This window comes from Sciurus carolinensis, chromosome 5 (genome assembly GCF_902686445.1).
Source record: "Sciurus carolinensis chromosome 5, mSciCar1.2, whole genome shotgun sequence".
NCBI classification, from domain to species: domain Eukaryota; kingdom Metazoa; phylum Chordata; class Mammalia; order Rodentia; family Sciuridae; genus Sciurus; species Sciurus carolinensis.
The window spans coordinates 1,364,963-1,380,524 of NC_062217.1; positions in this window are offsets into that span (position 1 = coordinate 1,364,963).

The following is a 15,562-nucleotide window of genomic DNA, read 5'->3' on the forward strand; positions in this document are numbered from 1 at the left end:
CTGGACTGCTCCTGAGGAGGGGTCCCTGCACAGCACAGCAGGCTGAGGCTGCATGGAGGGTGCAGTGCCCACACCAGCTGCTTGGCTTTGCCTTTGTGGGAGATGGGTGTCCGCTCTCTGCACACCTGGTTCTTGGAACTGCTCTTATCAGAGCGAATGTGTGGATGTTTATTTTATACGCTGTTCTAGGCCACGTCCACATGCTTTTGCTATATAGATTGTTCCTGGGTGATGTTCTTGACCGAGTTTTGGTCATCTGTCTTTCAGGGAGTTGGTCCATTTCATCTGAGTTGTTGAATTTATGGCATTGTGTTCATAGTATTTTCTTGTCTTCTCCATGACTCTGGAATCTGTAATGATGTTATTGCTTTCATTTTTTTTATCCACATTTTTTTAATTTTAATTTTACAGACTGCATTTTGATTCATTGTACACAAATGGGGTACAACTTCTCATTTCTGTGGTTGTGCACGCTGGAGATTCACACCATTCATGTAATCATACATGTAATAGTGTAATGATATTTGTCTCATCCCACCATCTCTCCTTCCCCTGCCCCCTCCCCCCTCCCTCTTTTCCCTGCCCCACATTTTTTATTGGTGCAATCTGGTTGTACAGGCTGAGGAGGATGTGTTCCGTGCCTGTGCATACACACAGTACACAGTGTAGCCATGTGATCCAGCCGCTCCCCAGCGTGTACCACTCTCCCCGCCTCCTTCCACCTGGTCCCGTTCTTTCTTCACATTCCTAATTGTTTTCTTTGCTGCACAGAAGTTTTTAAATTTGATGCTGTCCCGTGTATTAACTCGTGGTATTATTTCCTGAGCTCTAGGGGTCCGATTGAGAAAGTTGTTGGCTACAAGGCTCCAACCTAAAACTGGTGTGTTGACCCTGCATTTTCTTATAGAAGTTGCATAATTTCTGGTCTAATTCCTAGGTCTTTGATCCATTTTGAGTTGATTTTGTGCAGAGTGAGAGATAAGGATCTACTTTCATTCTTCTACACATGGAAAACCAATTTTCCAGCCCCTTGGTTAAAAAGGATGTCTTTTCTCCAGTGTATGGTTTTGGCACCATTGTCAAGGATGAGAAGACTGCATCTGTGTGGGCTTGTGTCTGTGTCTTCTATCTGTACCACTGGTCTGTGTCTGTTTCATGCCAGTGCCATGCAGTTTTGTTACTATAGCTCTGTAGCATAATTTCAAGTCAGGTACTGTGATGCTTCTGACATTGCTTTTTTGGCCTAGCCTTGCTTTGTCTATTCTTGGTCTTTTGTTCTTCCAAATGAATGTTAGTACTGTTTTTCTAGTTCCATGAAGAGTCATATGGTATTTGAACGGGGATAACATTGAGTCTGGATATTGCTTTTGGTAGTATGACCATTTTAACTATTGATTCTGCCTATCCATGAACACGGGATGGGAGGTCTTTCCGTCTTCTTGTGTCTTCTTCAGTTTCTTTCTTCAGTGTTCTATAGTTTTACCTCCTTGCTTAGATTTATTTCTAGATATTTTAATTTTTTTTTTGAGGCAATTGTGAATGGAATTGTTTTTGTGATTTCTTTCTCAGCAGATTCAATGTTGGTATGTAGGAAAGCTTTTAATATTTGTATGTTTATTTTTATAGCTTGCTATTTTGCCAGATTTGTTTATTAGGTCTAGCAGGTCCTTTGGTGGAGTCTTTTAGATAGTCCATGTATATGAACATATCTGCAAACAGTGATGATTTGACTTATTCCTTTCCTACTTTTATCGCTTATTTCCTTTTCTTACCTAATTGCTCTGGCTAGAATTTCTAGCATATATTAAATAGGAATGGTGATAGTGGACATCCTTGTCTTGTCTCAGATTTTAAAGGAAATGCTTTCAGGTTTCCCCCCCATTTAATGTGAGATTGACTTTCAGTTTTTCATATGTAATCTTCATGATGTTGAGATAGGTTCTCTCTATCCCTAGTTTCTTTAGTACTTTTATCACAATGGGTACTGAATTTTGTTGGAGGCTTTCTCTGCATCTTTTGAGATGACTAAGTGATTTTTGTGCTTAAATTCTGTTTATAAGTTGAATTACATTTGTTGATTTGCATATGTTAAATTATTCTTGCATCTCTGGAATAAAACCAACTTGGTTGTGATGCATAATCTTACATTGTTCAACTTGATTTTCTAATATTAAGTATTTTTGCATCTAAGTTAATCAGGGATATTGGTCTATAGTTTTCTTTTTTCAGTGTGTCCTCATTGGTTTGGGTATCAGTGTGATATTGCCTTCACAGAATGAATTTGAACATGTTCCATCCCTTTCTATTTCATGGAATAATTTAAGGAGTATTGGCATTAGTTCTGGTAGAATTCAGCTGAGAATCCATCTGGTCCTGGCCTTTTCTTTGTTGGAAGACTTTTTATTACTGCTTGTATCTTTTTGCTAGTTATTGGTCTGTTTAGGTTTTCTTTGTCCTCTGGATTCAATTTTGCCTGGTTGTGTGTGTCTAGAAATGTATTTATTTATTCTAGGTTTTCCAATTTATTGAAGTATAAGTTTTCAAAATAGTCCCTGATGATCTGCTGGATTTCTGAGATGTCTTTGGTCATTTCTAGTTTTTCATCTCTACTTTATTAATTTGGTTTTTTCTCCCCTTTTCTTTTGGTCAGTTTGGCTAAGGGCTTGTTTATCTGCTAAAAGAACCACTCTTTGGTTCATCAATCCTTTTTTTTTTTTTTTTTTATTCTCAAGTTCATTGTTTTGGATCTGATCTTAGTTATTTCCTTCCTTCTGGTTTTGGAATTGTTTTTTTCTTTTTTCAAGAATCTTGAGATGTATCATTAGGTTGTTTAGTTGGGATCATTCTGATTTTCTTATGTAGGTCTGTGGAGCTATAAGCTTTCTTTTAGAACTTCATAGTGTTCCAGAGGTTCTGGTGTGTCACTATTCTCATTTGAGTCCAAGAATTTTATATTTCTCTCCCAATTTCTTCTATCACTCATTCATTATTCAAAAGTATATTGTTCAATATCGATGTGTGTATGTAGACTTTGTAGCATTTTCTTGTGCTGATTTCTAATTTTATTCCATTATGTCCACTTGAATGCAAGGAATTATATCTTTTTTTTTTTTTTTTTCATTTGCTTAGTGGCCTAAAATATGTTCTCTTTTGGCGAAGGTTTCATGAGCTGCTGAGAAGAAAATTTATCTAGCTGCTGTTGGATGAAATATTCTGTAGAGGTCTGTTTAGTATTTTAATTTATAATATTTGTCAGGTTTGAAGAGTGTTTACTGAGTTTATGTCTGGATGTCCTATCTAATTGTTAAAGGTGTATTGGAATCACATGTATTATTGTACTAGGGTCTATCTGTGGCTTAAATTTGAGTAGTGTCTTTTTATGTAATTAGTTGCATGCACTTGGGGGTATAAATACTTATTGTTATGTCTTCTTGTTGGATTGTTCCCTTTACCAGTATGAAGTGATCTTCTTTGTCTCTTATGATTCATTTTAGTGTGAAGTCTGCTTTTTCAGATATGAGAGTAACTACTCCTGCTTGTTTTCAGACTCCATTAAAATGATGTGTATGATATGTCAGTTTCCATCCTTTTACTTTTAGCCTGTGGCTCTCTTTGCCTGTCACTATATTGTCTCTTTCAAAGAACATATAGTTGTGTCTTTTTTTTTTTTAATCCATTCTTCCAGCCTATGTCTTTTAGTTGGAGAGTTGATACCATTTGCATTTGTTGTTATTACAGAGAGATGTTATTAGTTCTTGCCATTTTGAATTATATTGTTTAATTTGGTCATGTTTCTCATTTGCTTAGTTATTCTTTAAATGAGATTTGTTCATTTGTGAGCTCTGAGTTTGTTTTGATTTCTTAAAGTTCTCCAGTGCCAGTTGGTTTTCATGAATTCTTTTAGATTCTGCTTATATTAGGTCTTAATTCCCCTTTGATTTTAAGTGATAGATTTGCTGGATATAGCAGTCTTGGTGGACAGATTATTTTCTTTCAGGACTTGGAACACATCATTCCAAGCCTTCTGACTTTTGGAGTTTGTGCTGAAGAAATTGGAAGTGATTCTGGTTGGCTTGCCTCTAAATATGACCTGATATTTGCCTTTTGAGGCTTTAACATTCTATCCTTATTCTGTACATTAGGTATTTTAATTATAAAGTGTCATAGAGAGCTTATTTTTGATCTTGTCTATTTGGGGTTCTGAATGCCTTCTGTAACTGAATGTCCATCTCATTCTCAAGACTTGTAAAACTTCCTGTATTATTTCCTTGAAAGGGTTATCTATTCCCTTAGCGTGTATCTCCTAACCTTCCTTAATTCTAGTGATTTTTAAATTGGTCTCTTAATGTTGTCACAGAGTTCTTGTGTATTCTGGTCACAGTTATTTTTTCTACTTTAATGGTGTCCTGAATGTTTAAGGTTGGCCACTTTGGTCTCAGTTCTGAGATGCTGTTTTCAGTATGGTCTACTCTATTAGATTTCCAACTGAACATTTATTTTAATTTGTTGTGTCTTTTATTTCCAAGATATTTTGTTCCTTTTTAATATTTCTATCTCCTTGTTGAATTCTCATTCATATCCTGTAATGACTTCCTTAATTCATTCAATTGTTTTCTGTGTTTTCTTGGAATTTATTGATCACTTTTAGAATGATTTTTTTGAATTATGACATGTCATCCATTCAGTATCTTTTGGGTCAGTTGCTGCTGAATCATGAACTTTAGGAGATGTCTCGGTCCCTTGTTTTGTCATTGGTCTTGTCTTGCTGTGTTGAGTTGTGTGCATGTGTTGGGAGAGAGTTGTCTTCCACTTGTATGTGTGGCCTTTCCAGGGCATAGTCCTCACTGGCCAAAGTGTCCTAGTGTGATCTATAGCGAGATCCCCCTTGCAGGTGGGGCACCACAATCTGTTCTCTCTCTCCTTTTTTATGATAGCAGTAGATGTCTGTAGGTGGGACCCGGGGCCCACTCCTGTGTTTCTATTTGAGGCCTGGTTGTTTGTCTCGTTTTTTGTCTCCTCCGTTCTTTATGTTAAAGTGTAACTGAAGGTTGTCGTTAATCTGTGTGTGAAGCAGGATGCACTGTCTTGTTGAGTTTAGTTCCGCAGCAGAGTCTCTACCCTGTGAACTTGCCGTGTCTCTGTAGGTTCCCAGCACTTCACAGAGTGAGAGCAACAAACAGTTGCAAACAACATCCAGCATTGAAGTGAAAACCCATTTCCTACTATGACTGCTGCAGCGTTAATTAATGGTGGCATCAGCTAGTGTGGACATTAAAAACTGTAACCGTGAACTGGATCTGGTTCTAAAGCAGTCAGTGGGTTTCAGCTGTGTCATCCTCAGCAGTAATAATTGCATCAGCATTAATGGTGGGGGCAGGGGTTATATAAACCAATTAATTCTAAAAGTCATAAAAACAGTGCATTTAATTAAGGGGAAAGAAAATGTGCTAGGATGGTAGAAAGAATTTGCAATTTCAAAAAGTGAACAGAGAAAAAGAAGAGATGTAGAATGTGATGGTTACAGGGAATGAGGAGAAAAAACAGGAGCACCTGTACAGAGGAAGAGCAAGAGTTTGCTGTTAGCTGGAGCAGATAAGGAAGAAAGAGAAAAAGAGAAACAAATGAAAATAAATAAAGAAACCAAAATACACAAACCAAACCCCTAACCCTCAAAAGACAAGGCAAGGAAAATAACTACTTAAGAAATGCTAAACATGAGAGCATGAAACAAACATGTAAATATGTCCCTGAACCGATGGGCACGGCAAGGACACACACACACACACACACACACGTAAATATGTCCCTGAACCGATGGGCACGGAAAAGGACACACACACACACACCACACACACGTAAATATGTCCCTGAACCGATGGGCACGGAAAGGACACACACACACACACACACACACACACACACACAGGTAAATATGTCTCTGAACTGATGGGCACGGAAAGGACACACACACACACACACACACACACACACACGTAAATATGTCCCTGAACCGATGGGCACAGAAAGGACACACACACACACACACACACACACACACACACAGGTAAATATGTCCCTGAACTGATGGGCACGGAAAGGACAAACACACACACACACAGAGGAAGAGAACAAGGAGCAGCGTGGTGGGTTTGCTGTGATATGCGTCGCAACCTTAGGTGCTTGTGGCCAGCTGAGTTGGTTGCCCTCTCAGCTCTCCGTGGCCTCTTGGGAACAGGCCACTTTTCAAGCACTGGCGCCCAGTGCAGCCTCGGCAATCAGCTGGATTCAGGCTGCTCTGCTGGTCCGGGTCTTTGTCCCGGATCTGTGTTTCTGTCTCTTCCTCCTCTGTGGTGGACCAGCACTGCAGCTGCTGCTGCACAACCAGCCCGGCTCCAAAGGTCTCCCCTTCCTTGGCTCAGCACAACCAGCCCGGCTCCAAAGGACTCTCCTTCCTTGGTTCAGCACAACCAGCCTGGCTCCAAAGGACTCCCCTTCCTTGGCTCAGCACAACCAGCCTGGCTCCAAAGGACTCTCCTTCCTTGGCTCAGCACAACCAGCCTGGCTCCAAAGGACTCTCCTTCCTTGGCTCAGCGTCCCTGATTTCTTAGTCTCTGAGATACTCTACCCAGTGCTGCATTTCAGTGAGATTCCTCTTTCATCAGCTCTCTGAGGAGCAGCACTCCTGCTGCATGAATCCAAGCCCTGGAGCAAGTAGGAATGCAGCCTTGCCCTAGCCCGCCATATTGAATCCCTGCTCTCCTCATACTGGAGAATTTGTGTCTTTCCTTAACTGGACTGGACAGACTGGTCATTTGCATTGATTTTAGAGAGACAATTTCTATTGTCATCAAGTCCCTTTTAGTTCATGCTCTGTATTTCATTGACATCCACTTGATCTTTAGTATTCCCTTTCTTTGCCTACTCTGAATTTTTCTCTTTTTCTTGCAATGGAAGATGGGATAATTGATTTAAATCTTTCTGTTGCATCCTAGAAAGTTCTATATGTAATGCTTTAATTTTTACTCATTTCAGAATGCTTTCTTCTTTGAACCCTGGGGTATTTAGTTTGTTGTTTGGTTTCCAAATATGTGTGTATTTTTCAGATGTCCATTACTGATTTCTGATGTATCCCCCTTGTGGTCAGAGAACACACTTGGTATGAAATTAAAACTTGTTGGTGCTTGCTTTATGCCGTGGGTAGGCTTACCTGGGCAAACGCTCTGCGAGCCCAGGAGCAAGGAGTGCCTCCTCTGCTGTGTTCTGAGGTGAGCACTGCCTGAGGCTGCTGCCCCTTACCCAGGGCTTTGGCCACTGACTGATTCTGGACTTCGTCTTTCTCTGTGCATTTCCCTCAGTTTGGACTCCATGTGATTGGAGTCTCTATTAGATTAGTAAGCATTAGGATCATTGTCCTCTTAGGAATTGACCTCTTTGCCATTACAGAGAGACCAAGGTGATATTCTTCACTTTGAAACATTTTTTTTCTATTTTTTTACTTTTAACCTATTTTTTGATTTGTGTTTAAAGTGAGCATTGTGTAGATAGCACAAGGTTGACTTGTGTGTGTGTGTGTGTGTGTGTGTGTGTGTGTTAATCGTTTAGATGTGAGGCATCCCCCAAAATCTCATGTGTGAGTACAAGAAAGTTCAGAGGTGAAATGACTGGGCTGTGAGAATTTTAACCTAATCAGTGAATTAATCCACTTGAATGGATTAGCTGGTGAGTCTGGTAGTGTGTGGCTGGAGAAGGTGGGTCATTATGGGTGTGCTTCTGTCCATGGCGAGGGGAGTCTCTCTCTGCCCCCTGTGCCCTCCACCATGCACTTCTGCCATGATGTCCTGCTCACCTGAATCCCCAAGGAATGGAGCCAGCTGTCTGTGGACTGAGACCTCTGAAATCACGGACCCTAAGATAAACTTTTCCTCCTTTAATTGTTCTTGTTGTGTCTTTTGTCACAGTAGCAAAAAGGCTGACTAAAAGTCTGTGTTATCCAACTCAACCGCCTCTACCTTTTAATTGAGGTTTCTAGATGATTTACTTCTATTTGTGATTATGCGTTTGGTTGAGTTTAAATTTGCCATCTTGCTACTTGTCTTTCCTAATGAATGACACAAGACCTTTCTTGGGGGGCAGTGGTTTTACAATGGGAAACCCAGGCAGCAGATGTGAAGTGTTTGTGGTGGGCCAGTGTGAATCGGCACTCTGCTGTTACCAGAGAGGACTTCTCTTCTGGCTAAGGTGGAGAAGAGACCAGGCTTACTCTTGCTGATTTGAATACCTACCCCTGGGGCCCACATGCCCTGGTCATGGGGGACAGTGCTCCCAAGAGGCAGGTTGTTGAGGTGAGACCTGGAGGAAGCTGGAGTCTGCAGCCAGGGCAGAAGGGCCCTGCAGAGCAGGCTGCTTGTCCACGAAGCCCAGGTAGCTGGAGTTTGTAGGACAGCATGTCAGAGGTGTTGACTAGGCCACTGGTTTGTGAATTTGGGGCTCAGAGGAGAGGTCAGGACTGATAGAGATTCGATTGTTGTGTTTGATGAGGTGTTTTACGCGAGTGCTGGTGTTTCATTTTTCGGTTGTTTTTATTGGATTTTTCTTCATAGTTCTGCACGCATCCAGATGTAGATGTATACTTGGAAGTCTGATTAGCATGCCAGAGCCCGCGTACTCACCCTCTGTTCACAGTGCAGACTCCTCTAGTGACCTGCGGCCGTATTTGGCTTCTGGGTGCCCCTTTGGGTAGGTATCATCGTGGTAAGACTTTTCATTATCAGCAGAAGTACCTGAGGCCAGGCTGTTTTCTCAAAGAAAAGAGGCTTTCCCAGCTCAGTTCTTGAGCCTTGGGCCTGGTGCGTCCTGAGCTCCGCTCCACTCAGCTCTGGTGAGGGCCTTCTGGCCCCGCAGCTCCTGAGCTCGGGCGGAGGGGAAGAGAGCTGCAGTCACGGGATATCTGCAGCTCTGCCACACAGCTCGGCAAGGGCACGGCACCCACCACCCACGTAGATCTGTGCCGCTCAGCTTCCTGGAGCACTGGCCTTGCCCGACTATGAAGGTCTTCCTGTTGTGGCTTTACTTCATGTTTTCTACGTGGTAGTGACATGTTTTCATTTCTAGACCACTTCAGTTTTCCCATTTTTCGATTAGTGACTCAGTCTCTTCCAGTGTTTGCAGAGCTCACTGATTTATGGGATTCCTGTCCATGGTCATACACCGGTCTTCTCTCGGTTGTGTGTATGGGACATCTTTTCTCATTTTCTAGCTTGCTCTTCACTTTCTTTGTGTTGTCCTTTCTGGAGTAGACATGTAAATTTCAACATGCACCCATCTGTTTTTTAAAACCTTTTGGTCAACAATACTTTATTGTATTGTAGATACAGAGGTTAGCCCGATGTTTTGTAAGTTCATTCTAAGAATTATCAGTTTTGCCTTTACATTCCATCTTCAGCCACCTGTACTCAAACTCAGCGTGCCTTATATGGCAGAAGTCCAACTTCATTTATATTTTCCAAGCGTGATGTTCTCAAAAGCTAGGTCTGAATTACTGTCTGTGCCGTAAAGAAGAATCTTCGTGCATATGGTTTTGTCTCGCTCAGACTCTCTCCCTGAATCCTTGCAGGACGGCTTCCTCTCTGTGGTTTTGTAATAGATACTGGTAACTCTTAGGGATTGTGCTTCAGGCCCATCCAAGAATGTGCTGGCCAGGCCAGGGACATAGCGGAGTGGTGTGAGGCCCTGGGTACAAGCCTCAGGACCAGGGAAGGGACTGGACGGGACGAAGAAGGAAGCACAGATCAGATTAGGATCAGAAAGGAAAGGGGGAAGGAAGGCAGAGAGGGCAGGCAAGGCGAGGAGGAGGGAAGGAGGACTGGTTAGTTCTCACCTTTTTTCTTTCAGATCAATTTTTGTTTAGAATCCAGTTCCATCCAAAAACAATAGACTAGTATGGTCTCCCCTCCGGGAGCCCCTGGGTCCGTGCTGTGGAGACCCAGACCCTCCTCTGGGTTGCGGGGGTCTGTCTCTGGTCATCACGTCCCTCTCAGACCTGGGTCGTGAGGGGAAATGGAAGCAGGAAGCCTGAGGAGGTGTGGTGGCCTGGTGCAGTCCCAGAGGGCCCTGCCCTGTCCCAGCACGTGGAAAGCAGCCCTCCGCCTCCGTCCCATAAGACAGGCCTCGCGTCTGCTGCCTCCGGGGCGGGGTCTGGGGCACAGGAGTCTGAACTGCCTGGCAGCAGCGCTTGCCTGTACTGCTGCCACTGCCGAAGGAGGGGCAGGGGTCAGCACTGCCGTGGCCCTGAGGAGGGGGCTTTGGGACCTGAGGGCGGGTGGTTGTGGTGCCACTTACCTCAAGCCGAACCGCGGGACTCGCACACTCTTAAGCGTGCGGTCTGACCCGTGTTGACCCGTGTTGACCCGTGCGGGTACCCTGTGACCCACCTTGTGAAGGTGCAGAACAGTTCTGTCATCCGCAAGTTCTTTCTGCCCCTGGAGTGACTGCGAGCTGGAGTCTGGCCTGAGTTCCTTTTGCCCGTCCTGGGGCCTCTGAGCAGGGTGCCCTGTTGCACACGCCTGCAGCGGCCAGCGTGGCTCAGCCTTCCCTCCTGGAGGTGCAGTCGGGCAGATGGTGCTTCCCCATCGCCCCACCTGCTCAGGACGGTTGCCCACACCAAGGCGTTGGCAGGCCGGGCATCTAGGGTGGCTCACAGCACTCGGTGCCACGGTGAGCAGCAGAGCCGTGTGTGGGTGAGCTGCCCCCAGGGGCAGGGACCTTCAGAACCTCCATTTTCACGAGTTTTACATCTGCCTTTAAACTTGAGCATTTAGTCCATTTATAGACAATGTATCGTCAACCTTGGGTTTAGTTCCACTGTGTTTCTGTTTCTCTGTATTCTATACATGGATCACCTTTTCTGCTCTTTATGTTTCTTTCTCTGCCTTTGGGGTGGTGGATTGTGTAATTGATTGGTATTTTACTTCCTCTGCTGACTTACCAGTTATTTTTTTGCGTGTTTTCAGTGGTTGCTGCAGACGTGAACATGGACTCTGCCTTGCGAGCAGACTGAGAACCTTCCGGAGGCGTGGTTCCCCTGGCGCTTTTGTGCTTGATTGCTTTGTGCTCTGTAAACAGGGCATGATGCCGTTTTTTCTGCTAGAACCCACAGTCAGTGCTCATGTGTCGGTGGAAAGCCGCGTGTAAGCGTGCACACACGGAGCCGGGCCCTCCTCCATCAGGGAACGTCAGCCTTCGCCACGTCCAGTCTCGCAGCCTGTCTGAGGTGCGGTGACCCCGCCTCCTGCTGGACGGGGTGGCCTCCCCGGCGCACGGCGGTTCAGATCGCCTTTGATCTGGTCTCCCTCGTTTCCGGGAGAAGCAGTGGTGGTCTTCAGCTCTGCTCTCGAAGCTCTTTCTGGCTCTTGTCAGGGCCTCCCTTCTGCCTGCGGCTCCTGCAGTCGACTGTCCTGTGCTGGGAGCCGCTGCCTTGCACTTCTCCGGCTGGGTTTGCCCAGGGCTTTGGTCTGAGTGCTCGTCCCCAGCTCCAGCTGGAACTTACTGCCACTGTCGCAGGTTAGGAGGTGGGACCTTAGTGGGGGCCCAGGCCATGAGGACCATGCCCTCTCGAGTGGACAATGCCGGCCGAGTGGGCTCCCTAGTGCAGCGGTGGACGTGCCCCTCTTACCCTCTGCCCTTCCAACATGGGTGGTACCCCAAGGCCCTCGCAGCCCTTGATTGTGAACTCACCTCAGAAGGGTCATCGTCAGTGACTGGGTCTCAGGCGCTCTGCTGTGGCCCGCAGGGCGAGACGCGGCTGCTTGGATTCCGCTCTGGACGATGTCGGGGGTCCATGCCGCTGCTCTCACGGGTGTGGTGCGTCTGGATTCCCCTCTGCGCTCTGCCCGGCTTCCTGCAGGGCACCCCGGCTCTGGGCTGCTGCTCGCCCACCCATGCTTCCTTAGCTTTGGATGCTTTCTGCTCGTGTCTGCTTCCAGACAGCAGATGAGTCCATAAAGAGAATTCTGTCATATTTTCTGTTTCTAGAATCTCCATTTGGTTTTGTCCCCAAACATTGCCCACCGTTTTTCCTGAAGTCTCCGACGTCTGTCCCAGTTACCGTAAGGTCTCTGTCTGAGATCAGAGTGTCTGCGTCTTTTCTGGGTCTCCTCTCGTGGTGGTGGGTCATGTTTTCTGGGTGTCTCTGACTCTCTCACCAACCGTGGGAACCGCTTTTCACCCATCAGAACAGCAAGAATGGAAGCAGACATGGCCGGAGCAGGGCCTCTCCGGACGCCCACACCGCCACGCCAGCTGCGGGTGGACTTTGTGGCCCTGCGTTTGGGTTCCCTGCCACGTCCCCGGCCGTGGCTGCACAGGGCCAGGCGACCAGGCTGCCTGTCCTGGGTTGTGGGCGCCCCCTCAGGCCTCCCTGTGCTCTGCCCACCGCCTCTGTGTGCTGCCGTCCTTGGGCACAGCCTTTCCTCGCTGGGAGACGGGGGCGCCTTGGCCTTCGGGATGGTCCTGGCGCCTTGTGGCCCTGCTTCTCCAGCAGGCCGCCCATGTCCCAGCTTTCCTGCTGCACTCGGCACTCTTGCGCACAGTACTGCGAAGGCCAGAAGATGGCCTGTGGGCGCAGACCCCACAGCAAATCCTGCCCCTACACTCTGCATCCACTCCGAACAGTTCCCCCCTCCCCCACAGCCAAGCCACGGCTGGCGGCTGCTTTGGCCCCGGGACCCCTTCCCGGCCTCCATGCCAAGGGGCTGAGCTTCCACTTGTGGGTTATGTTGGCTGCTCTCATGCTGACAGCACGGTGGCCTTCGGTGACGCCTGCAGCTGGAGCAGGGCTCGGAGCGGCCTGTCCTGGAGGAGTAGGACCGAGGAGCAGGGTGCAGCCGGCCTCGCTGCAGCCTCTGCGCGGAGGCCACGCGGGTCCTTGGTGCCTCGGGCTCACCGTCTTCTCTGAGCAACAGGGCTGCCAAGAGCGCCCTGCCGAGCCGGTGCCTCACGAGCCGTGGGCCTCCAGCCCCTTGGAGCAGCGCGCCCGGCGGTGTTCTGACAACGAGAAGTCGCTGCTTCCCAAAAGAAGCGCGTCCGGGGAGACACATTCTGAAAATGAGTGTTCAGCAGAGCTGTGATTGCATGGCTTTGTCAGTGAGAATGACGTGTGTCACATCTTGAAAAAAGTCTGTCTTGAACACTCGAGAGAAATGCAGAAACACGGTTTTGAGATTGTTTAGAAATAGTCCAAGCAAAGCATTTTGGTTGCACCTATTCGTCAGACTTGAAGTCTGGCACATTCTTCCTGGAACAGAGGCTTCCGCCTGCCCGGCTCGGCGAGACGCGGCACAGCCGGGAGGAGAGCCAGTGACACCGGTCTCTGTCCCGCCGCCCTCCTTGGGCAGCTGTTTGGAGCAGTTGCTTTTTCGATGTCACTGTTGTTAAAACCAAGTGTCACTTAACTGAGCTAAACCCTGCTCCACAGGCGCTCCTGCAGAAGGCCAGCCAATGCCAGAGGTCAGCAGAGCCAGCTCAGAGGCCAGCGCGTGCCGCGTACCTGTGGTGCAGGCAGGAGCGTGCTGGCCACGAGGCGCCCTGTCAGGCTCTGTCCTTGTTACGGGGTGTGCACGACTGCACCCCTCCTGGCCCCGGACCCAGGCCTGCCTCCTCAGCCTGGGTGGAAGCGCCCTGTTCCAGGCTGGTGTGAGGTGCATTTTCATCTTTTAAAGATATTTTATGAAATACTGAATATTTTCTGGCTGACGATGGACCGTATTTATTTCTATATGGTGCCGAGATTTGAACCCACTTCCTGGCCCAGGCCGGCCAAGCGCCCACCTGAGACACAGCCCCCAGCCGGGGTGGTGCTTGCGTGGGTGGGAGCACAGGTGTGCAGACGCATGGTGGTCCGGCCCTCGTCCCCAGCAGCCACGCTGCCGTGTCTGCAGACCACAGTGGTCCCTGCGGCTACCCCTCTCCCCACAGTAGAGCAGCCACTGGCCGCACAGGCCCTGAGCACACAGAAAGGGGCCAGTCCAGGGGGAGATGTGGCATGAGCGGGAGGCCCTGGATTTCATTAACTCAGTGAAAGAGTCCCGGCTATGCTCTATGTTGATTTCTTGTTAAAGTGATGATACTTAGATATGTTGCTTTAAATAGAATATTAAAATAGAATTCCTGCTTCTTTTTACTTCTTAAAATTGCTGATACTAGAAAACTGGAAGTGACAGGCGTGGCCTGCATCTGTGACTTGTCCTGCCCTGCTCGCCTGGTGCTTGAGGCAGAGCGGATGGACGGGCACTCAGGAGCACCCACCCTGTCCTCTCTGCATTTATGTGGGGCGGCAAAGGGCCTGTAACAAAGGACTGTCTCCTGACCCCAGGTCTAGATGCTGCAGAACCGCTGGCCAGGAATGGTGACTTGGAACTTCGTAGGCCTCTCCTGAGAGGGTGGGGCTTGCCCCCCCTGCATCCTGCCTCCTGCTTGGAGTGCGCATGAGTGTGTGTGCAGCCTTTTTAGCCACAGGAGACTACTTTGGAAGCAGTGGTAGAGTCTGACCATGGAGCCACCGTGCCAGTGTGGCCGACTGCCCTCTGGCCCCCTGGGCTTCCCTGCTGTACACAAGTGGCTTCATCCTTGTCACTCCTCTCTCCTGGCCTGCCGTTTGCAGGGGAGGCCCCACAGTTGCTCAGCACAGTGATTCCTGGGGCCATAGCAGCTGTAGCTGACCACATCTGAGCGGTGCTCACTGTGTGTGTGTGTGTGTGAGACTTGATACACATCCTTTCACACTGGACTGAGCCCTCTGGGCGGAGTTGCAGGCTGCCATTGCTGCACCAGCCGTGCACAGGCAGGTCTCTACCTGGCCTGTGCAGTAACGCCGTGGTAGCCCAAGCCTTGGTCTCCCTGGGGCACAGCCTGGAAGGTGTGGAGTCCAGAGAGAGTTTGTGCCTGGACCTCAGCGGGTGTTGCAGCCCTGGCTTTGGGCCCCATGCTGGAGGTATGCAGCTGGCACCTCCCGGAGTGCAGGCCCCGGGCAGGCCTCTGCCCAAGCCCAAGCTCCCCCTGGCAGAGCAGCTGACTGCAGGCTGCTCACCTCCTGGCCGGCAGCTCTCTGGACTCATGTCTGCCCAGGTGGCTGGGATGCTTGTCCAGGGGGCTCGCCTCTCTGTGTCTTGTCCTCCATGTGGTCTCCGAGCAGCTTCATTTTCCTGACGTGGCAAGGCCGCTCATTCTGAATGCTGCCACCCTTAGATCTGCAGGGAGGACCCTTCTATTAACGGCAGGGTCTGGAGGGGGCACGGGAGGGGCATCACTCACAGTATGGGGGCTGCTTTGTGCCTCGGTCCGTTCTGTATGATCGTGTTTCTGGAAGTCAGGCTGGAGAGAGGGCCACGGCTTGGGTAGGGCCCGGGCGATCCCTGCACAGCAAGGCCACAACCCTTGGACATCCCTGAGGATGGGCAGGACTGTCCTGGGTGCTGTTGTGTCCAGCAACTGCCACAGCACAGGCCAAGAGCACCCCCAGGCAAACCAGGCCACACCAGGGGCAGTTCTCTCTAGGGAGGAAGCAGGT